The 24,554-nt window shown below is 55.3% G+C and overlaps 1 long non-coding RNA gene across 10 annotated transcripts in view; it reads left to right on the forward strand.

The window, feature by feature from the left end:
* Window positions 1–628: 628 nt before the first annotated feature.
* The window catches only part of LOC103632158 (uncharacterized), a 29,561-nt gene continuing 5,635 nt past the window's right edge, over window positions 629–24,554 (forward strand). Inside the window, exons 1-5 of one of the 10 annotated variants that reach the window (XR_004851372.1) lie at window positions 1,659–2,158; window positions 3,188–3,287; window positions 3,399–4,128; window positions 5,459–5,571; window positions 5,670–5,810. This is a non-coding gene — a long non-coding RNA (uncharacterized lncRNA). Of the gene's footprint in view, window positions 4,129–5,458; window positions 5,583–5,669; window positions 5,811–24,554 lie in introns of all 10 variants that reach the window. The other 9 variants (XR_002748870.2, XR_002748869.2, XR_002748871.2 and 6 more) reach the window with 9 other exon arrangements.

Consider the following 24,554-nt stretch of genomic DNA (forward strand, 5'->3'; position numbering starts at 1 on the left):
ATATGAATTATACAAGTTTCTGAAATTATTTTTGTACTAAAAATCAATTTCTATAATTAATTATATTATTCTCTCTGCTCTCTGAACTGCGCGCCAAATACCAAAGAGCCGAGGGTTATTCTTGCAAAATTTCCCAAGATTCAGACTATCCCGAGTTGGACGACAGGTTGATTCATGTATTTGTCAGGGGCTTATTTATAAATCTGCATGGTCGAAGGGGTATCGGTGACTCTCGGTCGTCAGATCAGAAATGGGTGCCCCTGATTAGACCATTTTAACTCGAATCGGTATCGCGGGATTACGACGCTGGATCAGAATCCTGCGTACCAGATTAAACAATTGCTCGAACCGTCTGATCCATTCTACGGTCCAGATTGAATCGCCCACGGGGTATGCACGATTAAATCTGCACCGCCCATCTAAGATCCCGCGACTGTCACTTGCACTACTCTCCATCTAATCACGAGTGTTCGTTAATAGATCAATGGTCCCGTGAGACCAGCGCAACGCGAGCCCCTCTCTTCCCCTGCGCACGGTGGCGCGCGCCCCTCACGGCGGTCCGTTCGTCGGAGTTCCCACATTCATGCCTCAGACCTCCATAAATCTCTAATCCAAACCATGCTACACTAAGCCAAAGGTAGGGCGAACCCGTTGGGGGCGAATTACCTCGGTATGGTGCGGCGACTGCTCTGCCCGCGCGACGGTGCGGCTCTGCGGCCAATCCTGGCGATGACGACAAATTACGCGCACCACGGACGGATTCCTAGCTCGCCAATGGCTCCTACACCTTCAACGAGCACTAGCGAACCACTGAGTCCCCTTGGGTCGAGCACAGATAGTACCGGCGGCGAGTTGATATGCAGCGGCACCCACTTCCCCTTTTTCTCGATGGCAACTCCCTCTCTCCCTCTCTTTTTTGCACCAGGCACGACTCGGATGCATGGGTTCTTGCGGGCAGGGGCATGGGGTCCATTTTTATTGCGCATGCGAGGGTGATTCGACCGATTCGGCCCACCTCGATTTCGGCTGGTTCCGTTGGCTATTGACACGACCTTTGTTTCAGTTGAGAAGAAAGTGCTGACAAGGTGGCCCCACATGACAGTGGCAGAGGTGAGTCTCCGCACCGGCCCTCAGCGCCTGCCCCAATCGTTTCGGAAGGATTGGGTAAGTGGGTCACGCGGAATTTGGTTCAGCTGGGCCGAAAGGAGGAGATTAGGCCCAGACGCCTTTTTTCTAATTTCCTTCCCTGTTCTTTTTATTTTCCTTTTAAATTTCATGTTTTCTTTTCTTTTAAATTTCAAATTTGAATTTCTAATTCTATGAGTTATTTGTACACAAATTGAATGTGTAATTTGAACACACCAAATTGGGATGAACTTATTTTTTTATAAATTTATTTTTTATTGTATATAGAGTTTTCCAAACTCTATATTCCTACTAGGGTTGATTTTCCATTTCCATTTTCAAACTTCCATTTAAATTTAGGTTTTAATTCATATTCTCATCACATTATTACATCTCCACTAATACTATTGTTATCATTATTTAAATGCATAAGCAATCAAAACTCCAACATGATGCATGGCTTATTGATGTGCCTTATTTAATTCTTTAAATGTGATTATCTCCATGAAATGAGGAGTGGATGGCAAGATATGTAACAAGACCCACTATTTTTATGAGTTTTTTTTATAATTTTGGGTATTACAACATCACCCCAAATCTCGCAACTCTCACCAGCCTAGCCATCCACGAGAGTCAATCAGCCAACATCCTCGCCCCAAATCGACGCCAACCTCCCATCCACGCCGAGGATGGTGATCCTTAAAGAACATGCCAACCCAATCCCCATCGCCCCCAAAACAGAGATTTGGTTCCACCCCAATCTCCATCCTTGGCAGCGACGCTCTCCAATCCCCAATTATTGGCGGTCCAATCCTCGGCGGCGGCGCTCAGCTCTCCTCATGTGGCCACCCAGCACCTGCCCCATCTTAAAGACGAGCCTGTAGATGTGGCACTCGTGTTGTGCCTGCGCCTGCTTGTCTCTTCTGCTGTCGCCGTCGACCGACTGCTGCTTGTGTCGTGTGAGTGCCCTGGTGTTGACGCCAAACTCAAGGCTTGTGCGTTGCGAGGATGTTGGCTGATTATACATTGTCAGGTTGATGTTCTTTTCTGTAACTCGTTTTGGTTTACATAGACATTCCATGTTTTTTTCATGGTCCGTGAGTGATAATTTGATATTGACCAGAAACATATTTTCAGGTAGTAATTACAATTTACAACTCATAAGTTAATGTTTTGGTTTACATAGACATTCCATGTTTTTTGGCAAAACTGTATGATGTATTTTCTAGGTAACCTTTAGGCAGGCTGGATGTTATATGAGAATAATTAGTGACCATTATTTACAATAGGCGTATTCCACATATTTTTGCTTATTTTATTTCGATTTTCTTTCAGTTAGCCACTCTTGTTATGGTCTTCATCCTATATTTTAATTCGATTTTCTTTCGGTTAGCCTATACCGACATAAATTTCAATTCCTTAAGTGTGGAGGTTTCTGTTATGGTTTTGGAAGATACTTGTGTTGCCAATTTGGAAATGCAAAGCCAACAAGAGCAGTTGGGGGTGAGCATCATATCAATGTCCCCAAATGTCACTTTATTATTCGTTAACCGTGCCCAAAAAAGAGCACAAGTAACTGCTCTCAAGCCTATGCTTGTTCTTGAGGTGGACCAATAATTTCTTGAAATAGGATACAGTGTGAATTTAAATTGAGATACAAAACAATAAATTCACAATTAGTACTAAATTAATACCAACACAAATTAGCTACTGCTATTTTTATTTTGATTCTCATTTATAACTGATTCAAGCCTCCAAAACAATCGTGGCAGCAGGTACAGTCCCAGGTTCCTTTTTTCATACTTTGGTTTGTATATTTCTGCCATTTTATCAGTGTGTGTATTAAAATGTCTATTGATCACTACTTGCTCTGTCCACAACACACTGCATATGTATTGTGATTTAGGATATGCCTCATGAAGTTTGAGTGTGTTTCTGGTCCTTCATTTTTACTACATAACATGTTTAGCTGTTTGTTCAATCAGGTCTTGTGAAATTAATCATGCTTCATCTGGACCATTCATTTTTACTACATAACATGTTTAGCTATTTGTTCAATCAGGTCTTGTGAAATTAATCATGCTTCATCTGGACCATCGATTAAGTAATACTACAAAAAAATCAGATTCAGGTTTGGTCATATCTGATGTACTAAAATCCAGGTGAATAAGATGGGGTTCATAGGATCCACATCAACTTTTTATTAAATTGTACCTTAATATAAACCCAAAGCTAACACTGCATTTTTTTCTTTTGGGGAAAACAATTTATAGGTTGTTCTTCACCAGAACAAACATACTTGTTTATTGTTTAGGTTTAGGGTCATTGGAGATGGCGATCGTGGCCGGATGTATTCTCTTTGGAGTATGATGCTAGGGTCCCCATAAACAAGTGTTCACAACTTCAGTTATGAAGATATATCTCAAGGTTTTCAACTTAAAATTTCATCAAGATCATGATCCTAGACTTGAAGTTGATTTAATTCATTGGTAGATTCACTAAAATTCTGAAATGATTTAATTAAGGTTTGCTTCTACCAGTCGAAGTTGTGAAAGTTGTCATTTTTACTAAAGCAGCAATTTATATAATTGTTAAACTTCTCTGCAAGGCTTAAAGTAGCTGGCCTTCCTAAGGTTATGCCTTTTCTTCCTCGTTATTCTTTGCTTTAATTTATTATGTATGTCTAAAGGGTTTTTGTTTTTCAGATTTACATCGGCTGTTTAAGGATTTGTTTATCTATTGGTCAAATTTCTTAGTTGTTCGATTTATAATCAAAAGCCTAAAATGATGGGCCAACCTTGTGTCTTGTAATGTTTTGGACTTTTCTATTAGGTTTGTCTTTTGTATCAGGTGTGTTGTGTATGCTATCAATCTTGTTTTTTTGTGAACCCATTTTGTTTAGGCTTGAGATTTATCTCATCTCTCACACCTTTCCTTTTGTTATTCCACAAAGACAGAGGAGGGGACCAAGGGACTAAGGGTGGCATGTGGAAACTGAAACAGGTAGTGCAACTACTATAGCACCATCGGGCAAGCATCTCTCCAGCTGTCCAGTGACTGCTCTGCTTTTATTGTCTGTCGACTTCTATAGATTTATTTTTGCATTGACTTGTCAAACCCTCCTGGATTGCATCTATCAAACCAGCACATAGTTCAACTTTGAAGACTATTAGCTTTGCAGACACATGGATAGATTGTAGGAATTAGTAAGTCAGGTGCTCAGGTCAAAGATCGCTTGCAGTTCGGTTCGCTCCAGTGGGAAGCTGATGTCTTTAGGTTAGAAGAATAACTATGAGTGAGTACGAAGGAAGGAAGGATGGTGGATTGGGTAGCTTGCTGCTGGCTGCTCGGTTCTAGGAGTTATAGCGGTAGTGGTGGAGTTTGATTCAGGAGCTAGGGTAAAATTAGCGTCTAAAATAGTTGTTTGGTTTAGGTAATCTTAAGTAGACAACCCTGATTATGATTCTGGGTAGTTTATCATTTAGTAATTTGAGGTTTGATGTTGCAGTAATATGAGGTTTGGTGTGGCGTTTGATTTATACGAGGGAGTACCATTAATTTACAGCATCAAATTAGTACCATTAAATTACATCATCAAATTAGTACCATTAAATTCTCCATGAAATATTTATTGATAATACATGTATTTGTAATTGTATACGTCATTATATTTTTCTGGTCAAAATTAGAAAATTTTGACTTAGAACAAAGCTAAAGTAACCTTTAATTTTGATTGAATAGTGAGGGGGAGTAGCACTTAGGCCTCATTTGGGTCCACTAGCATCTAATAGTTAGCTAACGATAACTAATAGTTTACAACTAATATTAATCAGCTAACTATTAACTGGCTATAGATTATTACATCAGCCGATTCTTGTTCGGATCTACGAGTTAAAAGGTGGTTGTATTGATGGTTTTTTCTTCACCTTTTAAAGGCTATTGGTAGAGTATGAGAATAGAGGTTTGTAGGAGGGCAAAAGTGTTGTTACATTTAACTCAATGATTCATGCTTGGGGTAAGCACTACATAAAAGTTGCTTCTTTGGTTCATGATGGATGAATTCCTCTATCGGCTATGACTAAGATGAAATGTTGTATTCATGTATAAAGATGTCAAGTTTGTATCTATATCAGATTAGTTGTGATATATATGTGAGTGGTAAATTTAGATATGAAAGTTTGTTGGTGTGTTGCTGCCTCTGATCACGAGCTATGAATAACTCTATATGTACATGGCTCACTTTCGTGAAGTTAGAGAAATGTCTTCCGCCTAGATTACTGTTTTAGACTTCAAAGAGTTTGATTGAACTTAAACCTTGTTTAATGTCCTATAGTTCTAGCCAACACGACATGGCGTGGATTGAACTTGAATCGACGAGCTATGTGCCAGTTATCGCTCTTCTAAACACATCAACCAGTGCACCAAAACTAGCTTCTTTCTTCCTTGGTCAGTTGAATGTTCGTACTCTAGGAACATTCTTTAGATTATTAGTGATGATTAACTAAATTTCTGAATCCAATATTGTTGTTCCATTAAATTTGCAGGGAGATAGATGGAAATTGTGGTCATCAACAGCTCTAGCACACACCGAGAGTGCATTGAACTGGGCAAGGATTAGTTCCTGTATAATGGCACATTGGCACTACTGTAATGCATAAGGATTTGTTCTCACATTTGAAGTACAGGTAATGTAAATTTTGTTTGTAATTTTTATGTACGAATAATTGTGAGTTCTTTATCTTTTACATTTGCCTTAATATTATTGTACATGTTTGAAACATGTTTGAACAACTATATATCTCAATTAAATAGAGTTTACCTATGTGATATATAGAATCTGTAGCAACGCATGGGCACATGACTAGTTTATACATAATAATCAATTTTTGGATAAATCTACAATTACACTGGATTAGTGGACTGTGGCCATAATTTCTTCGGAACCCAGGGTTATTTACGTAAGAAAGAGGACTCTGTTGTAATGCTTCTATAACATCTGTGGATGGTGGGTTGATTTGTTAAGTCCCCGGGGTTTCTTAAGTAAAACTGGACGGGCGAAGGGGGGTACAGGGTAACCCTAGTGTCGGCGTTTCGAGACAGGGGGGTCCCTAAGCCGACGAGTGAGTGTGCTGCGTGCCCCAGCCCAGATGGGTCGAGCGCGTGGGCGAGCGCGGAGGGGGGAGAGGCGAGGCGGCCGGAGCCGAGCGTGAGAGAGGTGGAAGTCCCGCGGCCTTCGTGTTCGTCCCGCGCCCAGGTCAGGTGCGCTTGCAGTAGGGGGGTTACAAGCGTCCACGCGGGTGAGGGAAGCGAGCGGCCCCAAGAGAGCGCCTGTCCCGTCCTCGGTCCCGCGCGGCCAACCCTCTCTGAGAAGGCCCTGGTCCTTCCTTTTATAGTTGTAAGGAGAGGATCCAGGTGTACAATGGGGATGTAGCAGAGTGCTACGTGTCTAGCGGAGGGAGAGCTAGTGCCCTAGGTACATGCCGATGTGGCAGCTGGAGAGATCTGGGCATCCTGCTGGCGTGATGTCGTGGCTATCGGAGGTGCGACGGAGCCTGATGGAGGGACAGCTGTTGGAGCGGTCGAATCCCTGCTGACGTTGTCCTGCTGCCGTAAGAGAGCTGGGGGCCGCCGTCGTCATAGAGCTCGTGGAGCGCCATCATTGCCCCTCTGGCGGAGCTGGCCGGACGAGACGCCGGTCTTGTTCTCCGTGACCCGAGTCGATTCGGGGTAGGGTGATGATGACGTTTCCTGTTGACGTGGCGGTCTGTGCTCTAGGCAGGGCGACGTGGGGTTTCCTCCGAAGCCGAGGTTGAGTCTTGCCTTCAGTTGCCGTGGCCGAGCCCGAGCCAGGGGGTCGGGCGAGGCGGAAGTCGTCCGGCCGAGGCCAGGGCGGAGTCCGAGCCCTGGGGTCGGGCGAGGCGGAGTTTCGTCGTCTTCCGGGTCTTAGCCTGAGTCCGAGCCCTGGGGTCGGGCGGAGCGGAGTTCGCCGTCTTCCGGGTCTTAGCCCGAGTCCGAGCCTTGGGGTCGGGCGGAGCGGAGTTCGCCGTCTTCCGGGTCCTAGCCCGAGTCCGAGCCCTGGGGTCGGGCGGAGCGGAGTTCGCCGTCTTCCGGGTCTTAGCCCGAGTCCGAGCCCTGGGGTCGGGCGGAGCGGAGTTCGCCGTCTTCCGGGTCTTAGCCCGAGTCCGAGCCCTGGGGTCGGGCGGAGCGGAGTTCGCCGTCTTCCGGGTCTTAGCCCGAGTCCGAGCCCTGGGGTCGGGCGGAGCGGAGTTCGCCGTGGCGCCTTTGGCAAGGCCTAATTGCCTGTCAGACTCACTCTGTCGAGTGGCACTGCAGTCGGAGTGGCGCAGGCGGCGCTGTCCTTCTGTCAGACTGGCCAGTGGAGCGGTGGAGTGACGGCGGTCACCTCGGCTCTGCCGGGGGCGCGTGTCAGGATAGAGGTGTCAGGCCACCTTTGCGTTAAATGCCCCTGCAATTTGGTCAGTCGGTGTGGTGATTTAGTCAAGGTTGCTTCTGAGCGAAGCCAAGGCCTTGGGCAAGCCGGTGATGTGTCCGCCATAAAAAGGGGGCCTCGGGCGAGACGGAAGTCTCTCGAGGTCGGCTGCCTTCGGCCGAGGCTAGGCTCGGGTGAAGCGCGATCGAGTCACTCGTGTGGACTGATCCCTGACTTAATCGTGCCCATCAGGCCTTTGCAGCTTTATGCTGATGGGGGTTACCAGCTGAGAATTAGGCGTCTTGAGGGTACCCCTAATTATGGTCCCCGACAGTAGCCCCCGAGCCTCGAAGGGAGTGTTAGCACTCGCTTGGAGGCTTTTGTCGCACTTTTTTGCAAGGGGACCAGCCTTTCTCGGTTGCATTTCGTTCCGGTGGGTGCGCGCGAGCGCACCCGCCGGGTGTAGCCCTCGAGGCCTCGGAGGAGTGGTTACACTCCTTCGAGGTCTTAATACTTCGCTTAACGCTTCGGCTGGTCTGGTCGTTCCCTCATGCGAACTGGCCGTAGCCCGGGTGCACGGTCGGGGCCCAAGCTCTCGGGCTGGTATGTTGACGCTGTCAACGATTTGGCCGGAGCCGGTTTTTGCGAGAGCAGCCCCCGAGCCTCTGCACAGGGCGAGAGGACGATCAGGGACAGACTCGGCTTTTTACATACGCCCCTACGTCGCCTTTCCGCAAGGAGGAGGGGGGGAGTGCGCCATGTTACCCTCGATGGGCACCGAACATGGTGTCTCCGGTGAGCTGCAAGCGGGTAATCCGAGTGGACGTCCGTGCCCCGTTCGTTGGGGGTCGGCTAGGGGCCCAGAGGCACGCCCAAAAGTACCTGCGGGTGACTTGCCGGACCCGGTCCCCTGGCGACGGGGTCCGAGGGCTCGATGCCTCCCTCCGATGGGATTCCGTTACAAGATCGTTCCCGCTGGTCTCGGATATGTCCTAGGGTACCTCGGGAGCGCAGCCCGAGCCTCGGTTATGTATCGAACGTACCCCTGGTCATCCCTCGCTCGGTGTCTGAGGCGACTGTGAACCCTTCGGGGGCCAGCCTTCGAACCCCTGATCAGTAATGGGCGCGGAGCCCGAGTAGCCTGAGGCGGCCGTGGAGCCCTTCGGAGGGCCGGCCTTCGAACCCCTGACCAGTAGTGGGTGTCGGGCCCACGCGATCTGAGGCGGCTGTTGAACCCTCGGGGGGCCAGCCTTCGAACCCCTGATCAGTAATGGGGGGCGCGGAGCCCAGTTCCTTCGCGGAGAAGGATCCCTCTCGGGGTATCCCCCTTCCCCGGTCCCTGTTGCAAGAGATAGAGAAAGAGGAAAACGGAAAAGGATACGAAATCAGACGACGTGGCGTACCTTTTCTGACGCGGTTATTAAGGCGAAGGTGAAGCGTCGCGCGCTCCTCCTGCCAGAAGCGCCGCGTGTCCCGCCGCGGAGTTAATGCGACGGGGCGAGTGGTTGGCGGGGCGGCCGTTGCGCGCGGGTGATCCGTTCGAGGAACGGGTCACGGGTGCACCGTCTTCACGCCGTGAGAGGAGGCTCTCTTGCTGTCTCAGGATGGGATGTGAGCCTGGCTGACGACGTGACCGCTGCGCTCGCCCGCCTGCCACCGCTATTACTGCCGGCCCACTTTCGGTCGCTTTGACCGACGCGCCAGTCTGGCGCTGTTGGGTCGCCTCGAGTTGTGGCATAGGCTTCGCAACCGAAGAGGCGCGATGGTGGCACAAGTGGCGGTGCGGTTGCTTGCATGCAGCAACTGGCGTGCCGGTTGCTCGACGCGTGGGCCTGGGCCCCAGGCTGGCGTGTCAGAAGTTGGAGAAGCGCGTCCATCTGGCGCGGTTGCATGCCGCCTGCATGGCTGCTCGCCCCTTCTGCCCGTTGGTCTGGGCGAAAATGGGGGGTCGCCTGTAACCGCTAGACGGTCGTGCGCACCATGCGCGGCGGTTTGGCTTCTTCTGCCCTGAGCCGGCTTGTATGACATGCGGGACCCAGCCCCCGAGTCGCAGGGGAGGGCCTTGGAGCGTGTTGGAGAAGACTCGGCCCGCGGCGCTTGGGGGCGCACGTAGGGGGAGTTGCCTTTAAAAGGAGGGAGGCTCCTTTCGTAAGGCAACCATGTCTTCTTCCTCCCTTAAGCGCTGGGTCTTCCCGTCTTCCAAGCCCCCGGATGGGGGATATCCGCCGCCTTTCCGCCTCCTCGTTGGAGGAACACAACTCCATGCGAGTTGGTACCTCTCAGCCATCGTTCGGCTTCAAGGATTTTCATCATGCTGCCCGGCTGCTCCCCTCCGCCGGCGGTCACCTGAGATGGCGACCTCCGACTTGATGGTGAGGGAAAGCGAGCCGGGCCGCGGCCTCTTCCTCTCCCTCAGCCTCAAGGATTTTCATCGCCAGGGCTGGGGAGGGGAGTGCGCCGAGTTGAGGTCGGCCCCCGCGTGGGCGGCAGCCCGCTCCTTCACTCAGTGATCGGAGGGAAAGGCGGCCGTCGCCCGTGGCGCTGGCAGCTGCAGCGTGCCTGGCCTTCAGGCGTGAGTGGCTTCGGAGCCACTCGCGGCGCCGGCATCCGCCGCGGCAGCTTGAAGAAGTTCTCCCGCCGGCGAGATGGCCGGGGCCGACCGCGGGCTGACCTCCGACTCTATGGCCTTCTGCCCGTCCTTGCCTCACAAGTTTTGGCATGGGCGGGGGCTTCCTGGCAGCGGCATCGAGCCCGAGGCTGGCGCTGCCGCTGCTTGGTCCCTCGGAGCAGAAGGCGTTGTCGTCGCTGCTGCTGGAGCGGGCGACGGCGCACCACTCGTCGGCCTTCCGTTGCTCCGCAGGCCTTCCCCCTCGGAGTGGGGTTGTTTGTACCTGCGGAGGGGGAACCGGAGTTCCGTTTGTAATGGCACTTCGAATGCCAGTGAGTTCGTTCATTGTGGCTGTCGAGGCCTGAACGTGTATGTAATTTCGGCACGGAGCCGTGTTTTTTCCTCATTTCCGAGCACTAAGTCTCGCCTGTTTTATTATCCGAACCGCTTTTACCAAGCATGAGTTGCCCCGTGTCAAGGTGACGGGTGAGGTATCCGTATCCCGGAGGCGTAGGAATCCCTCGGCCCGTTCGGCCTTGTTACGTGAGGCTCCTCTAGCTTAGTTGAAGGGACCCCTCGGCCGCCCTTTGGTGGATCGAGGCCGGGGGTAGCGATATCAGTATGAACAGAGGCGGAGTTGGCTCGAGAATGGGGAACCTGGTTGGCCGGAGCCTAGCCGTGTCGCCCGTCAGCGGTGCCGACGCCCAAGTCGGTCAGTCGAGGCCTCGGATCGGGCTAGCGCCCTTGGAAGCCGGTTGCCCGAGGCCCCAGGGGTAACCGGTTGAGCCGCCTGCTCGGGCCGGATTCCTGGAGGAGCCCCTGGACCTCGGCGCCGCCCGAGGCTGGGTCGGGCTTTGCTGTAGACGTCGTCGATGCCGAGGGTGCTACGGCTCCCTTCGGCGTGAAGACCCGAGCCTGCAGGATCAGATCATCTTGTAGCGTGCGCTTTCTGCGGCCGCCGAGGCCAGAAGAACACGCCCTCGCCGCGCTTGCGAAGCTGCGTCCTTTTTTCCTCTTGTTTCGAGCATCTGGACTCTGTCGGTAATAGGGATGTTTGTGTGAGCGAGAGTTGCTTTTCGCGGAAGGGACGAGTGAGGTATCCGTATCCCAGAGGCGTGGGAATCCCTCGGCTCGGTCGGCCTTGCCGCTTACGCGTACTTTCACCCGTCCATGAGGCCCTGTCCCCAATTTAGTCGAGAAAGCTTGAAGGACTGCTTCGGCAGGAGAGCTTCCGAACGTGATGACTCGTTCGGTCCACGGAGTCGCTTTATCCGAGCGCAAGTTACTTATCGCAGAAGGGGACGAGTGAGGTATCCGTATCCCGGAGGCGTAGGAGTCCCTCGGCTCGGTCAGCCTTGGCTGCTTACGTGTACCTCGTCGTTTCCAGGATCCGCTTTCCGAAGTAGTCAAGAAGCACGGAAGAAATCCTGCTAAAAAGAGGTCCTTTTTCGAGGAAAAAATTCGACGCAGAGGGGGTCTCCCCCCTTTTAGCCCCCGAGGGAGGGTCGGGCCTTGCCGAGGCTAGGCCGACCCTTCCTTGACAACTAAACCTTGCGTAGGTGCGAGGTATATGAACAACTTGAAAACATCTTAAGGGTAGAAACGACGTAGCTGTTTGATGTTCCGAGCGTTGCCGTAGATCTCGCCTTGATTGTTGGCCAGCTTGTATGTTCCGGGCTTCAGAACTTTGGCGATGACGAACGGCCCTTCCCAGGGGGGCGTGAGCTTGTGCCTCCCTCGGGCGTCTTGTCGCAGCCGAAGCACCAGGTCGCCCACCTGGAGTTCTCGGGACCGGACCCCTCGGGCGTGGTAACGTCGCAGGGACTGTTGGTACCGCGCCGAGTGTAGTAAGGCCCTGTCCCGAGCTTCCTCCAACTGGTCCAGCGATTCCTCTCGGCTGGCTTGGTTGCTTTGCTCGGTGTAGGCCCTCGCCCTTGGGGAGCCGTATTCCAGGTCAGTGGGCAGGATAGCTTCAGCCCCATAGACCAGGAAAAACGGCGTGAAGCCCGTGGCACGACTCGGCGTCGTCCTTAGGCTCCAGACCACCGAGGGGAGTTCCTTCATCCATCGCCTGCCGAACTGGTTGAGGTCGTTGTAGATCCGAGGCTTGAGCCCTTGTAGAATCATGCCGTTGGCACGCTCTACTTGCCCATTCGACATGGGATGAGCCACGGCGGCCCAGTCCACCCGGATATGATGATCCTCGCAAAAATCCAAGAATTTTTTGCCGGTGAACTGGGTGCCGTTGTCGGTGATGATGGAGTTCGGGACCCCGAAGCGATGGATGATGTTGGTGAAGAATGCCACCGCCTGCTCGGACCTGATGCTGTTCAGAGGTCGGACCTCGATCCACTTGGAGAATTTGTCGATGGCGACCAGCAGGTGCGTGTAGCCCCCGGGCGCCTTTTGCAAGGGACCGACGAGGTCCAGACCCCATACAGCGAAGGGCCAGGTGATGGGTATTGTCTGCAGAGCGTGAGCGGGCAGGTGTGTCCGCTTCGCATAGAATTGGCACCCTTCGCAGGTGCGGACAATTCTAGTGGCGTCAGCCACCGCCGTTGGCCAGTAGAAGCCTTGCCGGAAAGCATTTCCAACAAGGGCTCGGGGTGCTGCGTGGTGGCCGCAAGCCCCCGAGTGTACTTCTTGCAGCAGTTCCCGACCTTCGGCGATGGAGATGCATCGCTGGAGGATGCCCGAGGGGCTGCGATGGTAGAGCTCCTCTTCGTCGCCCAGCAAGACGAATGACTTGGCACGTCGCGCTACCCGCCGAGCCTCGACTTGGTCGAGGGGTAGCTCTCCTCGACGGAGATATTGCAGGTACGGGGCCTGCCAATCCTGGTCTGGCGTGGCCCCGCTCTGCCCTTCCTCGACGTTCAATGCCCCGCCCTCGGGGGCCGAGAGTACCTCGGGCTGGGCCGAGGGTGCCTCGGGCTGAACCGAGGGTACCTCGGGCTGAGCCGAGGGTACCTCGGGCTGAGCCGAGGGTACCTCGGGCTGAGCTGAGGATACCTCGGGCTCGGGCGCGTCGTCGAGCTTGACGGAGGGTTGATGCAGATCCCGGGAGAAGACGTCCGGGGGGACTGTCGTTCGCCCCGAGGCTATCTTCGCCAGCTCGTCTGCGGTTTCGTTGTAGCGCCGAGCGATGTGGTTGAGCTCGAGCCCGAAGAACTTGTCTTCCAGGCGCCGAACCTCGTCGCAGTAGGCCTCCATCTTCGGGTCGCGGCAGTGGGAGTTCTTCATGACTTGGTCGATGACGAGCTGCGAATCACCGCGTGCGTCGAGGCGTCTGACCCCTAGCTCGATGGCGATCCGCAATCCGTTGACCAGAGCTTCGTACTCGGCCACATTGTTGGACGCCGGGAAGTGGAGGCGCAGCACGTAGCGCAAGTGCTTTCCGAGGGGCGAGATGAAGAGCAGGCCCGCACCGGCCCCCGTCTTCATCAGCGACCCGTCGAAAAACATGGTCCAGAGCTCCGGTTGGATCGGAGTCGTTGGTAGTTGGGTATCGACCCATTCAGCCACGAAATCCGCCAACACTTGGGACTTGATGGCCTTCCGAGGGGCGAACGAGATCGTTTCGCCCATGATCTCCACTGCCCACTTTGCGATCCTGCCCGAGGCCTCTCGGCACTGGATGATCTCCCCCAGGGGGAAGGATGACACCACAGTCACCGGATGGGACTCGAAGTAGTGTCGTAGCTTCCGCCTCGTCAGGATCACAGCATACAGCAGCTTCTGAACTTGTGGGTAGCGGATCTTAGTCTCGGACAGCACTTCGCTGATGAAGTAAACCGGCCTTTGAACGGGCAATGTATGCCCTTCCTCCTGCCTTTCGACCACAATCGCGGTGCTAACCACCTGAGTGGTCGCGGCGACGTAGACCAAGAGGGTTTCTCCGTCCGCCGGCGGCACCAAGACTGGCGCCTTTGTAAGGAGCGCCTTTAGGTTGCCGAGGGCTTCCTCGGCCTCAGGGGTCCAGACGAAACACTCGGCTTTCCTTAAAAGGCGGTACAGGGGCAGACCTCTTTCGCCGAGGCGTGAGATGAAGCGGCTCAGGGCCGCGAGGCATCCCATGACCCTCTGTACCCCTTTTAAGTCCTTGATGGGCCCCATGCTGGTGATGGCCGCGATCTTCTCCGGGTTGGCCTCGATGCCTCGCTCAGAGACGATGAACCCTAGGAGCATGCCTCGGGGCACCCCGAAGACACACTTTTCAGGATTAAGCTTGACTCCTTTCGCCTTGAGACACCGGAATGTCACTTCAAGGTCGGAGAGGAGGTTGGGAGCCTTCCGTGTCTTGACTACGATGTCATCGACGTAGGCCTCGACTGTGCGACCGATGTGTTCGCCGAACACATGGTTCATGCACCGCTGGTACGTCGCGCCTGCATTCCTCAGGCCGAACGGCATGGTGACGTAGCAGTACATGCCGAACGGCGTGATGAAAGAAGTCGCGAGCTGGTCGGACTCTTTCATCCGGATCTGGTGATACCCCGAGTAGGCATCGAGGAAGGACAGGGTTTCGCACCCAGCAGTGGAATCCACGATTTGGTCGATGCGAGGCAGAGGGTAGGGAACCTTCGGACATGCTTTGTTGAGACCAGTGTAGTCTACACACATCCGCCATTTCCCCCCTTTCTTCCTCACAAGCACAGGGTTGGCAAGCCATTCGGGATGGAATACCTCTTTGATGAACCCTGCCGCCATTAGCTTGTGGATCTCTTCGCCAATCGCTCTGCGCTTCTCCTCGTCGAACCGGCGCAGAGGCTGTCTGACGGGTCGGGCTCCGGCCCGAATATCCAGCGAGTGCTCGGCGACATCCCTCGGTATGCCGGGCATGTCCGAGGGACTCCACGCAAAGACGTCGGCGTTTGCGCGGAGAAAGTCGACGAGCACTGCTTCCTACTTGGGGTCGAGCCCGGAACCGATCCGGATCTGCTTGGTGGTGTCGCCGCTGGGGTCGAGGGGGACGGCCTTGACCGTCTCCGCTGGCTCGAAGTTGCCGGCATGGCGCTTCACGTCTGGGACCTCCTTGGAGAGGTTCTCCAGGTCGGCGATGAGGGCCTCGGACCCGGCGAGGGCCTCGGCGTACTCCACGCACTCCACGTCGCATTCGAACGCGTGTTTGTACGTGGGGCCGACGGTGATGACCCCGTTGGGGCCCGGCATCTTGAGCTTCAGGTAGGCGTAGTTGGGGACGGCCATGAACTTCGCGTAGCTTGGCCTCCCTAACACGGCGTGGTAGGTTCCTCGGAACCCGACCACTTCGAACGTCAGGGTCTCCCTTCGGAAGTTGGAGGGTGTCCCGAAGCAGACTGGGAGGTCGAGTCGCCCGAGGGGCTGGACGCGCTTCCCAGGGATGATCCCGTGGAAGGGCGCAGCGCCTGCTCGGACGGTGGACGGATCGACGCGCAGGAGCTTGAGGGTCTCGGCGTAGATGATGTTGAGGCAGCTGCCCCCGTCCATCAGGACCTTGGTGAGCCTGACATCGCCGACAACGGGGTCGACGACGAGCGGGTATTTCCCCGGGCTCGGCACATGGTCGGGGTGGTCGGCTCGGTCGAAAGTGATGGGCTTGTCGGACCAGTCTAGGTAGACTGGCGCCGCCACCTTCAACGAGCAGACCTCCCGGCGCTCTTGCTTGCGGTGCCGAGCCGAGGCATTCGCCGCATGCCCTCCGTAGATCATGAAGCAGTCGCGGACCTCGGGGAATTCTCCTGCTTGGTGATCTTCGTTCTTGTCGTCGTCGTGGGCCCTGCCACCCTCGGCGGGTGGCCCGGCCCTGTGGAAATGACGCCGAAGCATAACACACTCCTCGAGGGTGTGCTTGACGGGCCCCTGATGGTAGGGGCACGACTCCTTGAGCATCTTGTCGAAGAGGTTTGCACCTCCGGGGGGCTTCCGAGGGTTCTTATACTCGGCGGCGGCGACAAGGTCCGCGTCGGCGGCGTCGCGTTTCGATTGCGACTTCTTCTTGCCTTTCTTCTTGGCGCCGCGCGGAGCAGACGTCTCGGGAGCTTCTTCCGACGGGCGGCCCTGGGGCTGCTTGTCCTTTCGGAAGATAGCCTCGACCGCCTCCTGGCCGGAGGCGAACTTGGTGGCGACGTCCATCAGCTCGCTCGCCCTGGTGGGGGTTTTGCGACCCAGCTTGCTCACCAGGTCGCGGCAAGTGGTGCCGGCGAGGAACGCGCCGATGACATCCGAGTCGGTGATGTTGGGCAGCTCGGTGCACTGCTTCGAGAATCGCTGGATGTAGTCCCGGAGCGACTCCCCCGGCTGTTGCCGGCAGCTTCGAAGGTCCCAGGAATTCCCGGGGCGCACATATGTGCCCTGGAAATTGCCAGCGAAGGCTTGGACCAAGTCGTCCCAGTTGGAAATCTGCCCCGGAGGCAGGTGCTCCAACCAGGCACGAGCAGTGTCGGAGAGGAACAGGGGGAGGTTGCGGATGATGAGGTTGTCGTCGTCCGTTCCACCCAGTTGGCAGGCAAGGCGGTAGTCCGCGAGCCACAGCTCCGGTCTCGTTTCCCCCGAGTACTTTACGATAGTAGTCGGGGGTCGGAACCGGGTCGGGAATGGCGCCCGTCGAATGGCCCGACTGAAAGCCTGCGGACCGGGTGGTTCGGGCGAAGGACTCCGATCCTCCCCGCTGTCGTAACGTCCCCCACGCCTGGGGTGATAGCCTCGGCGCACCCTTTCGTCGAGGTGAGCCCGACGGTCGCGTCGATGGTGCTCGTTGCCGAGGTGGCCCGGGGCCGCAGGCGCGGTGTTGCGCGTGCGCCCGGTGTAGACCGAGGCTTCCCGCATGAATCGGGAAGTCGCGGCATGAGGTTCCGAGGGATATCCTTGCCTTCGGGATGCAGTGCTCTCGGCCCGCCGGGCCGCGGCGCCTTCCAGGAGATTCTTGAGTTCTCCCTGGATCCGCCGACCCTCGGTGGTTGACGGCTCCGGCATCGCGCGAATGAGCATTGCTGCGGTTGCCAGGTTCTGACCGACCCCGCTGGATGCGGGCGGCGGCCTGATCCTGACGTCGTTGGCGACGCGGTGCTGGAAACCTTGGGGCAGATGACGTATTTCTCCGGCCAGGGGTTGGCCCACCCATGCCTGTCCGACGTCCCGACGGATCGGCTCAAGCGCTCCCGTTCCCTCGTTGAGCCTGGCCTGCGCCTCGCGGACTTGCTCGAGTTGTGGGTCGTAACCCCCCGCCGGAGCGGGGACCACAGCTAGCTCCCGTGGGATGTCGGCGCGAGGCACCGGCCTAGGGAGATCACCATCCTCCGGCATGCCAAGATGGTTGCCTTCGGTGGGATTCCCTAGCTCGATGTGGAAACATTCGCGGCTTGGGCCGCAGCTCTCGTCGCCAAGGCTGCGGCTTGCATCGGAACAGTCGGACAGACAGTAGTCACATGCGGCCATGAAGTCCCGCACGGCACTGGGGTTGCCAAGTCCGGAGAAATCCCAACCGATGCTGGGGTCGTCATCTTCCTCGGACCCAGAGGGCCCGTAGGTCGAGACGTCCGTCAGTCGGTCCCAAGGCGATTGCATACAGAACCTCAGTGGGGTTGCACTCGCCTCAATGAGGGCGCCCGCCAAAACGAGGTCGTTTGGCGGGTTGAGGCCGAGTCGAAATGACGCAAGATGGGAGTTAGTCGTTACCTTTTGGTCGACGAGGAGCGACGTAGTCACATCGGGGACTGGTTGCGCCGTCATTTCTGGTTCGAGGGCGACGTCCTGCAGGCTTTCCGCGAGCGCGCCGGCGTCGTCTTCTTGCTCGGGGTCGTCGTGCCGCGGGGGGACGGCGCTTGCCTCCGTCTTGAACGCGAGGTCGATGTCCGGCGTGCCTTCCGTCGGGGCGTCGGGGGCGTCGATTCGCTCGACGGCCGGCGAAGCGCGGCCTCCCGTCTGGCCTTGACGGTCCCGCCTCCTCCTCCGTTGGCGGGGGAGAGAACGGAGCGAGCCCGAATGTTGCTTTTCCACCACGCGGGGTAGACGTCGTCGATTCCGCCGCCGGCGGGCGGGTTGTCGGCCGCCATTGTCGTGGTCGCTCGGCGGTGGAAGAAGTATCATGTCGTAGCTGCCGTCGAAGGACATGAACTCGAGAGCCCCGAAACGAAGCATCGTCCCGGGCCGGAGAGGTTGCTGGAAACTGCCCATCTGGAGCTTGACGGGGAGCTATTCGTCAGCACGCAGCAGGCCCCTACCTGGCGCGCCAACTGTCGGCGTTTCGAGACAGGGGGGTCCCTAAGCCGACGAGTGAGTGTGCTGCGTGCCCCAGCCCAGATGGGTCGAGCGCGTGGGCGAGCGCGGAGGGGGGAGAGGCGAGGCGGCCGGAGCCGAGCGTGAGAGAGGTGGAAGTCCCGCGGCCTTCGTGTTCGTCCCGCGCCCAGGTCAGGTGCGCTTGCAGTAGGGGGGTTACAAGCGTCCACGCGGGTGAGGGAAGCGAGCGGCCCCAAGAGAGCGCCTGTCCCGTCCTCGGTCCCGCGCGGCCAACCCTCTCTGAGAAGGCCCTGGTCCTTCCTTTTATAGTTGTAAGGAGAGGATCCAGGTGTACAATGGGGATGTAGCAGAGTGCTACGTGTCTAGCGGAGGGAGAGCTAGTGCCCTAGGTACATGCCGATGTGGCAGCCGGAGAGATCTGGGCATCCTGCTGGCGTGATGTCGTGGCTATCGGAGGTGCGACGGAGCCTGATGGAGGGACAGCTGTTGGAGCGGTCGAATCCCTGCTGACGTTGTCCTGCTGCCGTAAGAGAGCTGGGGGCCGCCGTCGTCATAGAGCTCGTGGAGCGCCATCATTGCCCCTCTGGCGGAGCTGGCCGGACGAGACGTCGGTCTTGTTCTCCGTGACCCGAGTCGATTCGGGGTAGGGTGATGATGACGTTTCCTGTTGACGTGGCGGTCTGTGCTCTAGGCAGGGCGACGTGGGGTTTCCTCCGAAGCCGAGGTTGAGTCTTGCCTTCAGTTGCCGTGGCCGAGCCCGAGCCAGGGGGTCGGGCGAGGCGGAAGTCGTCCGGCCGAGGCCAGGGCGGAGTCCGAGCCCTGGGGTCGGGCGAGGCGGAGTTTCGTCGTCTTCCGGGTCTTAGCCTGAGTCCGAGCCCTGGGGTCGGGCGGAGCGGAGTTCGCCGTCTTCCGGGTCTTAGCCCGAGTCCGAGCCCTGGGGTCGGGCGGAGCGGAGTTCGCCGTCTTCCGGGTCCTAGCCCGAGTCCGAGCCCTGGGGTCGGGCGGAGCGGAGTTCGCCGTCTTCCGGGTCTTAGCCCGAGTCCGAGCCCTGGGGTCGGGCGGAGCGGAGTTCGCCGTCTTCCGGGTCTTAGCCCGAGTCCGAGCCCTGGGGTCGGGCGGAGCGGAGTTCGCCGTCTTCCGGGTCTTAGCCCGAGTCCGAGCCCTGGGGTCGGGCGGAGCGGAGTTCGCCGTCTTCCGGGTCTTAGCCCGAGTCCGAGCCCTGGGGTCGGGCGGAGCGGAGTTCGCCGTGGCGCCTTTGGCAAGGCCTAATTGCCTGTCAGACTCACTCTGTCGAGTGGCACTGCAGTCGGAGTGGCGCAGGCGGCGCTGTCCTTCTGTCAGACTGGCCAGTGGAGCGGTGGAGTGACGGCGGTCACCTCGGCTCTGCCGGGGGCGCGTGTCAGGATAGAGGTGTCAGGCCACCTTTGCGTTAAATGCCCCTGCAATTTGGTCAGTCGGTGTGGTGATTTAGTCAAGGTTGCTTCTGAGCGAAGCCAAGGCCTTGGGCAAGCCGGTGATGTGTCCGCCATAAAAAGGGGGCCTCGGGCGAGACGGAAGTCTCTCGAGGTCGGCTGCCTTCGGCCGAGGCTAGGCTCGGGTGAAGCGCGATCGAGTCACTCGTGTGGACTGATCCCTGACTTAATCGTGCCCATCAGGCCTTTGCAGCTTTATGCTGATGGGGGTTACCAGCTGAGAATTAGGCGTCTTGAGGGTACCCCTAATTATGCTCCCCGACACCAAGCCGCACAATCCAAGTTCTGGGGCCAGGATTAGATATCACCATCCATGAATCGGTATGCACTAGGGCCGCACAACAAACGATCAATAGTCCAGATTTTAATGTGCCTAGACACTCCCTCGGTCGCCCACTATTCAATCAACGGTCAGGATTGAACATCCTGAACCGTTGCCTAAGATCTGATCTGCACCGCACAACATTAGATCATCGATCAATGCTCCTTCTCTCACCTCCAACCAACCGAGCGGTGGCGTAGACCAGCCCCACGGCGGCGCAGTACGCCGGTGTGGCCATGCTCGACGCACAGAGGCCCTAATCCAAGAACTAATGGGTGCCACACGAAGAGTAAGGCAAGGCGAATAACATGAAGGACTTCTTACCAACGATTAGCGATTATGGCGCAGAGGCTCCCAGCCACGGCGTGGTGCGGCTCCGCGGCGGTGGGCGAGCTTTGGTGAGAAATTCGCTGCACACCGATGGACAATGCCGCCTAGATAGAGCAAGAGCACGCACGGGGAGTACTACGAAGTCTCTAAGACCACCCTAGGTGGGTGTGGCGTGGTCGTAGACCCTTGTCGTCGATGGCGGCGAAGATGGTATCCTTTGCACGGTGGTATGGCGATGGCCGCACTTGGGTTGCGCAGATGAATCCCGGGGAGGGTTATATACCCAACGGAAGGGGGGATCCAGGTGGTTGAGGTTGTTGCACTAGCCCGCACCCAGCTGTCACGGCGATCTATGCCATGGTCGGCGCATGGTCTGTTGCGGGCGAGGAGACGACTGACACGGTTGGCCCCCAAGGTAAGTGACAGGAAGGGAATTCCAGGCATGCGACGCGTGACAATGCGACTGCCAACACCGGTCCCACGTGCCAGGAAGGAAATTCTACGTGCGCACAGCGGCTGCCTGGCGCGCGGCGGCCCAGCGTGGGCGCGTAGTTGCCCTAGCCCTAGCACAACGGCCCTGGCGCAGGCAGCCGGGTCCCCAGCGTGGTGCTCGCGCGGCCGAGACCCCTCCCCCCTCTGGTCAACTCGCCTAGGGGAGGAAGGAGTCCGTTTCTTTTTATTTTAGTCTTTGCAAAAGGAACCCCGATGAACCACGTAAATAATTTAGGTTGTTTCTGAGCCTTGATGATCTCATTTGCTAGTCCCCGGAGTCTACGGTTATTTACGAATAGCTCCTGGTCCGTTAATGGCATACTTCTTTTCGCATCATTAATCTGTTTCGGTCTGCTCCTGTCACGATAGGTTTGTGATAATATCATTCATATATTAATAATATTAGCTTATCAGAGCGCAAGCTTTCTTTGATAAATTGATTAGTTGTTGATCCAATACACTACCGGAATCAGCGCCTTTGCCGTGTGTCTCAGACACACGGCAAAGGCTATTGTACACTCGGCAAAGGCTTTGCCGAGTGTCACACTCGGCAAAGAACGCTCGGCGAACTGTACATCGGCAACAGCCTCTTTGCCGAGTACTTTTTGTCGGGCACTCAGCAAAGACTTTGCCGAGTGCCATTTGGCGCTCGGCAAAGAAAAGTCACCGTTACGGCGCCAAGTGACGGTGACGGATCCTTTGCCGAGTGCGTTCTGTGGCACTCGGCAAAGAGGCCAATTTTGCCGAGTGTGAGGCCCTCGGCAAAGACTGGTCCAGTGGGCCCCACCGCCAGTCCCTATGCCGAGGGCTCTAGTAGACACTCGGTAAAGACATCTTCTTTGCCGAGTGTCTGGTGCACTGGCACTCGGCAAAGAACCCTCCAGTGGGCCCCTTTGCCAGTATCTTTGCCGAGTGCCTTGGCATCAGCACTCGGCAAAGATGTCTTTGCCGGTTCCCAGGTTACCTTCTTTGCCGAGTGCCATGGTCAGCACTCGGCAAAGATGGCTTTACCGGTTCCCAGGTTACCTTCTTTGCCGAGTGCCATGGTCATGGCACTCGGCAAAGCGACCCTTTGCCGAGTGTTACACTCGGCAAAGTGACCAGAATGTCCCTTTTCTATTTGCTTTTGTTGTTCCATCCAAACAAACAAAAGATATATATCATTCACATCACATTATATATCAATCACATCACAGAATGAACACATTTATCATCAACACCATATATATCACAAAGTCTCACTAAAGTCTCACAAATATAAGTAAGGATCATCACAAAACAGATATAAGTCTGCATCATCACTAACATCACCAAGTATCTCACAAGATAAAGTCTAACTACTCATAAAGGTAAGTCTGGATCATCACAAAACAGATCATCAACGAGGTGGGCATCTGGACTGGTTCGGCGAAGGGCTGGACGAAGCATGAGGGTTGTTCGACGCCGCCGATTGACCCTGCACAGAGAAGAGATTGTATGTGTGAGAACATATGAATAAATATCATGCAGTACTAAAATTTTGATACTCACAGGAGTAGTGAACTCTGTAGGGTCAGCTGCAGGGAACAACGGAGGTGGTGGAGCATGACCCTGTGCGGCGCCAAGGCTCTGCATGTACGCGAACATCTCCGCCATCCTCTTCTCCAGCTCCTCACGTTGCCTCCTCTCATCATCTAGCTGAGTCTGTAATATTTCGCCCTAATGTTACGATAATGCAAAGAGAAGATATATAAAAATCAATGAACGATGAATAGATAATGAATAACCTGGAGTTGCTGGATACGATGCTGTGAGGTGTCCTGCCGAGGTCGTATGGCTGGGCTCGCGCTCGTGCTCCTTGCTCGCACCTGAGAGAGAGTGGGAGTGGAGGACGAGTCGATTGCCCCGTCGGCAATCCAGTACCGTCCATGCCTCTTGCCTCCTCCGACCCTCATGAGGACATCTCCGTCGATGTCCTCGGTCCTCGGATCGTAATCTGGCCCATGGACCTCCTTGGCCATGGCGGTGTACTCACTGAGTCGGCTGTGGATGGCGGGGTTGGTGTACGCCTCGGGCCCGTCATCCGGGTTGTAGGTGACGTCGGACGTCGCCTTCCCCTTGTGGGCCATGGCATATGCCGAGAACGTGGAGCAAGGCGCGCCACCATGTGCCGCCGACTGCGAGAAAACCAACGATATGGTTAGAAATCATGTCTAATCGAAAGTTATATACCTAAATAAAAAAGAGCGCGTACCCATGCTTCCGCGTATTTGCCCAGGCTGCGGCTGCCTTGATGGTGGGAGGGACCTTGCATCAGCAAACGCCGTTCCCGGCTAGCGTTGTGCGCCTCGTCCCACTCAGCCGAGCACCACCTCTGCACCATCTTCTCCCAGCACTCAGGATGCGCGGCGCACCAATGAGGAATCATCTAAAAAAATATAAGTACACCGCATATCAGAAGATAAACATAAGCATATTTAGTACCAATAATAAAGTTTTGTATTTACCTGCAAATACTGGTCCGGAGTCAACGACATGGTTCGGGCGTCCTTCTTGTTCACCTTCTCCCCAAGGACGGAGCCGTGGTAAGTGACGATGGCCTGGATGCGCGCCTCGTAGTGCATGTCCACGACGAGCTTCTTACAGCACGTAGTAGACACCACATCCGCCCTGGCCTCGTATCCAGCATCGCATCTGAAGAAATCCTACATACAAAGACGATGTATCCATACATTATTTCAAGAATATGCAACAAATGCGACTTATTAAACAATATAGTGCGAGGAAGACTTACCCACAGCTCTTGCTTCACCCGCTCCGCCTTGTTGTTGAATTGTCTACCGTCCCGATCTACTGCATCGGGGGCGACGGCGTAGTGGTCAAAGGTGTATGCTGGGCTCGTCACTCCGGCGTACTCGACAAGTCCAGGGAAGTGTTCCCTGCATAGAAGGCTGAGGATGCCATTTGGGTTGCGGCCGTGACCCCCTGCAGTCTCCAAAATCATCCAAGACATGTCCAAGTGATTAAGATGAAGTATTAGTTTCTATTATTAATTTGAACATATAATATGAAAAAGCAGCAAGAACATCTAAAGTTACCTACCTCTCTCCATCGGGTCGTATCAGCGGACGTCTGTCACGAAGTATGGGTCGCTTAGGGAGACTCGCTGGACCTCGCAGGTAGATACTCCTCGAACCTGAGGAGCCGGAACCTGAGACGTCCTGCTGAGCGGCGGCGTCGTCGTCGTCGTCGTCATGCTGCGCCGCATCGTCGTCGTCCTGCTGTGCCGCATCGACAGCGGCTTGCTGCTCCACCTGCTGCTGTACGGCGTCGTCCTGCTGCGCCTCCTCCTCCGTCCTACGGGTGCTCCTCCTCCCCCTCCCCCCTCCCCCTCCTCGTCCTCGTCCCACCGCCCACCATCTTTGTCCAACAACCTGCAATTAAGAGTAAACAATTAAGCATAGATATAAAAAATATGTATTTAGAAACATATGCAAAATAAATGAAATATAGCATTACATCGATTAAAAATAATCTTCATATGTGTCCGGGTTAGCCGGATCATAAGTGTCATCATCACTA

Source organism: Zea mays, chromosome 7, assembly GCF_902167145.1.
Source record: "Zea mays cultivar B73 chromosome 7, Zm-B73-REFERENCE-NAM-5.0, whole genome shotgun sequence".
Lineage (NCBI taxonomy): Eukaryota > Viridiplantae > Streptophyta > Magnoliopsida > Poales > Poaceae > Zea > Zea mays.